Genomic DNA, 5632 nt, shown 5'->3' with positions numbered 1-5632 from the left:
AACCTTGGAGTTTACCGACTAGCTCCTTGCTCGGTAAAATAGAATAGTATCAAACCTTTACTCATTCTATTGCATGAAATTTTTTCTCCTTCTTGTTCAGTCTTTGAATATACATATATAGGATATCAAAACAATCAAAATATCATAATCTCATCACTGTCTAACTCGATAATAGTTTCCCATTGAATAACTTATTACTCCCCTTCATTTTCACATTCTTTCAGTGTCATTTATCGACATCTTTATATTCATCAAAACATACTTCTTTAAGATATGGCAACATCATACCGAATCAGATAATCAATTCCTTGACATCAATGACAAAATAATAATATGAAGACAGTAATCATCCTTTATCAATTATATCATTAATCTCCAACAACCTTCTCAATATCATCAACCAACAAACTTATTGTAATGCCAACACTATCATCTAATCCCCTTATTATCCTAATTAATCCAAAGCCTAACCAATGTTAGTATTTATTCAAATTAAAAATACCACACATCTACCCAAACCCACATGTGACTCACAAGTCACTTCACATGTCCACGTCACTTTTCACCAAGGGGTTCTCACACATGTCTAAGGATTATCTTCCCCATAGAGCCACCCTCCTCATTCCTATTTTGTCTCGTGTGTCATACAATATGTTCCACTAGCCCTTACACCTTTCCATAAGTGTTTCCACTTGTCACCTCTTGGACTTCCCAAGATTTTATCACACATGTGTGAGCACACTTACCCTTGCACCCACTTCTCCTTGTGACAAGTATCACAAGACTAAGCCTTCAAACCTGGGACCACATTCCCTTTCAATCTTAGCCCTTGATCAATCTTCAATCTTGACCGTCAGTTTTCAAGTCTCCAACTCTATAAATTGAAGCTCATGTTATCTCATATCAAGGGATCTACTTTCTATGCATCCTCATGCTGGCCTTTTATCTAGTTTTTATCATATCATTATGTTGCCCTTTTATCCATAAATCATTGCAAACTTGTGTTGTCCTCTTGACATCATAAAAATCTCCATAGTACCCTCATCATGCCCAAATCATCACCCACACACATCTACGTTGTTATGCAAGTTGAGAGAATTCCACACTTAACCCTACTTAATCTCCCACTTCATTTGACAACCTCAAAAAAATGTGATTTGTGAAGATGAGGAGGACAAGGAAGACCAAAATGGTGTAGGGAGCATCATGAGTGAAGTGTTTCTTTATGTTCATGTTTCTCATTTATCTATAGTTGATGTGGAAAGAGTAGGGTGGCTCATGGGGAAGGGGCCAAATCCTGACCTTGCTGGGGGCATTTTGTCTTGTGGGTTTAGACACCAGACCAAACACATAGTAAGACAACAAGGATCAAAACAACCAACAGTGAACATAGAAACTTGAGAGCGCAACCATCAAGGATAGACATCAAGGACTTGAATTGATTTCAACTGAACAAAAGATCTATTTGCAATATGTTTTATTTGACAAGAATACACAGAGTACATGCTTACTTATGGTTATTTATTTTTTGTTATGATATCTCCTAAGCAACTCAAGGATGTCTCAAAGACTATAGAAGCAAGGAAGGAATGTGATATTTTCTTTGTCCGATGTTTGGGAGTGAAGCCTTCTACTATACAAATTTGTCTTACGACGTGATCAAGTAACATATCGCTGAGGATATTTTGGATTTGTATTGGATTAAGGTTAAATCTTGTTTGTTTTATGCAAGCAACACTTAGGTCATCTTGGTTCAATTATACCTCAACACTTGTGTCATCTTGCAATATCAACATCCATGTAAGTTATACTTAGGTCGTTATGATTCAATTATACCATGATGCTTGTATCAACTTTCAACAAATCAAGGCTCAATGATGAAAGAAACAAAAGGGGAGCATTGAAAATTTGATCAAAACAAATGGAAACACTAGTAACGCAAATACACTTCATATCATTTTCATATCATATTAAGCTTTCCATTAGATTGCATTATCATTATCATTTTCATATCATGTTAAGCTTTGCATTAGATTGCATTATCATTATCATTTTCATATAATGTTAAGGTTACATTTAGGTGCATTCTCATTATCATTACCATATCATGTTAAAGTTGCATTAGATTGCATTTTTCATTGCATTGTCATGGATCATTAGATTGCATTACCATAGCTCATTTCATATCATGTTCCAATCACATTTAGTTACATGTACATTTTCATATCATTTTATGAGTGCATTAGTTGCATTTACACCTTTCCACAAGTGTTTCCACTTGTCACCTCTTGGACTTCCCAAGATTTTCTCACACATGTGAGCACACTTACCCTTGCACCCACTTCTCCTTGTGACACTTGTCACAAGGCTATGTTGGGAAAATGGTACCTCAACCTTGCATTTATATGAGGTTACTATTTATAGTAAGTTTTCATTTGAGCATGAAATGGTGGGAAATTCTCCCCAAAGCTTCTGGTTGGCTAGATAAGCATTCCAGTAAAGTTATGTCGCAAGATCACAACTAGTTTTGAAAATATTAAATTTTTCATTTTGGAGGAGTCCAATGAAAGGTTTAAATTTGATTTTGAGGACTTTAGAGTCCCCTAAATGCCATGAAAAGTGGGCATAAAAATGTTTCATTTTATGAGGCAATAGAGCACTTCACGAGCTTTCTGACACTTCAAACGGTTTGTCCATCAGACACACGGTTCACAAGTTATGGCCTCTAGAAGTTTGTACTCTTGAAATAGGAAATATAAAATGAATCATACACATAAACAAGTTGTAAAAAGGGAGGGACACATCATAGGACATCTAGAAGGGAGATAAGGTTGGCTACACCTTATTGGGTGGTTTTAGCCCATGGTTTTGTAATAATGTTTGACAATTTCTGTATTATATCTCCTATATATGAGGTGCGTGAGGTAGAGGTTGCGTGTAAGAGTCTTATGGCTATTAAGTTACCTTTGAATATTTGATTAGTGGTACTCCTACGAAGAGCTTGCTTTGCAAGTATGTTGGGTGAATATTTTGTCACCAGCGTACTAATGACAAAACATAAAATTCACACAACGCTATGCTAAGAAATTAATCTCTCCTCTCATCAAGGGGAGGTTCCCTATGAAATTTCTCCTCTAATTAATAAGAAATTAAATTTGTGGGTTGGTGTTGGCCATATAACTCTCTTTTTTTAGAGTTTATGTATTCTCCCTTCACCTAGTTACAATTTCTCTACCTCTTCAGATACTTAAAGAAAAGAACTATTAATCTAACCAACTACACAAAGAGTTACTTTTAAGCAGCACAAAGTTTCCTTTATGGTAACACTAATTCACATTGATCGTTACAAATTAAACAATTAGAAACTTAGCTTAAAGATCAAAGTCTTCAAGTATAGATTTCTAATCCATTAAACTACAAATAACGGCAGCAATACAAAGCTTACTACAAGTCACTTAATTTATCAGCAGATTTCTCAAGTATGCTAAGAGCACAAAGTCTATTGGCAAGATTTGAGAGCTCTCTAACCACGTAGCAATATCTTAAAGATCAAAGAAGTAAAGGTAATATGTATTCAATGGACATAGGAACATTAAATAATATAAACAACTTTCTTGATACAACACAAAGTTTGCAATCAACAAAACTATTTTCTTTATTTGTTTGATTGAATTTTCACCACAAAAGCCCAAAGTCTTAATTGGGATAAACATCCAGCAGAGTTTTGCTAAGCATGAAAAAGATAAAATATTTACAAAAAGGTCCTCCTTATATAGGAAAAGTAGTTGAGAAAAAGGTGGGCACAGTTGACTTATTCAACTGCACAGTCCCATTTTACCACAACTACTACATAAAGAAGATGTGCAGCTATATAAAAATTGACAACATCTATTAGTGTAGCTGCATGAAGAAAGGGTGCCAAGAGGGGATACTTCATCCTTGATTCTCTTCTTCATTGGATTTCTGGAAGCCTTCGAATTTAGCAAGGATGGCTTTGATCTCTACTTCATTGGGCATCAAGGTAGAGCTTGTGATGATTTGGATGCGAGACATTGCATCTTGAATCTTCACCTGTTTCTTCTTAACATCCTTCAGCATGGATGCGAGGACTTCAAAACTAACCTGAATTTCTAACAATTTATCAAATGTATCAAGCAATAAATCTTGTCCTATGCATTGATCCATCAAGGAAAGGAATTCTTGCGTGACAACTTCAGTAGTGATGAGATTCTGATCGCCATCATATAAATAGCAAGGGAGATCACCAACTTTGGCAAAGATAAGATCAACCTCGTCATCACCTTCTTTCTTCTCCTGGTCCAGCTCTGCAATCATTAACTTCATTGTCTCTTTCTTATGAGACAATAAAGACAAGATCTTAATGTATTTCTCCCTTGTGGGAATTACCTTATTCTCAACCAGGACATCTATCCTGAAGTCCTCCATTTTTCTCCACAAGGTAGTATTTTTCACAACTTCCTCAACCTCCCGAGACAAAGAGGTTTTGAGTCTTTGCATCTGACTCTAGATTACTTCATAATTAGACAATAGTTCCACTATTGAGCTCAAAAGATGAGAGCCTTCTGACCTTAGTCTTGAAATCCACTCATCCATCACTCAGCCTTTAGCTCCTACCTGTTCAATCTTCTTGAGAGCCTCGGTATCTATTGAGGATCCTATAGGCTCTATCTCTTGAGATGATTGTGTGACTTTTAGAAGAACATTGGTCAGCTATTCACACTTCTTCTTTAAGATATTTTTCTCATCCCTCTCTTGATCCAATCTTCTTAATAAAGAATTAAGGGTTGTCCGAGAATCTAATTTCACACTCTCATGAGTTTCCACCCCGAGCTCTACAACCTGCATAGTATAATCTTCAGACTGTATGTTGCCTTTGTCCTTGTCTGACGGTGGCACCATAACTTTAGCATATTTTCTCTTGGAAGCAGGGTCTACTACCACCCAAGATACTGTCTTTGGCTTTTTGATTCCCTTAGGTTTTGGAGGAACTAAAAGTTCAAAGTCAAACTCATCTGGAGATATCACCTATTTTTTCCTCTTAGGAGCCAGTATTTCCATCCAGGGGGAAGTTCTGGATTGGTTGATGGGGTAGTAGCTCCTTGTTGACTTGGAGTTGAGGCTTCGGAAGCAAGTTGACTGGAACTTGGAGCAGTTGTGAGTGTTACTGAGGGTGCTGATATTGAGGCATTTAGTGGAACATTTGCTGCTGCTACCTCTTCAGTTATAGATGGAAGAGTTGAGGGTGTCGTGAATGTAACTTCAACACTTACCAGTGGGGGAATTGTTGTGGTGGTGGTAGTATTAATGGGTAAATCTATTGAAACTTGTTTTGCAAGTACATCTTGCAAGGTCTCATTAAAATCCATCATGGTGGATTAAAAAGTAGATGAAGGGATGTCATCTAAATTAGAGAAGTTGGTTATTGTGAAAAAATGACTAGCGGTCTCTGATTGAGTCATACCCATACTTAGGTCTCCATCTTCTTGAAAATCTTGCTCCTCTTCATCATAATCAAATTTGAGAGAGTGGATGACTACTTGTGAAGTGGTCGAGGCATCTACTTCAACTAAATGTGGTACTTCTTATGCCTGTACTTCCTCTTGTTGAGGAA

This window comes from Cryptomeria japonica, chromosome 11 (genome assembly GCF_030272615.1).
Source record: "Cryptomeria japonica chromosome 11, Sugi_1.0, whole genome shotgun sequence".
Taxonomy (NCBI): domain Eukaryota; kingdom Viridiplantae; phylum Streptophyta; class Pinopsida; order Cupressales; family Cupressaceae; genus Cryptomeria; species Cryptomeria japonica.
This window is presented reverse-complemented; position numbering follows the sequence as displayed.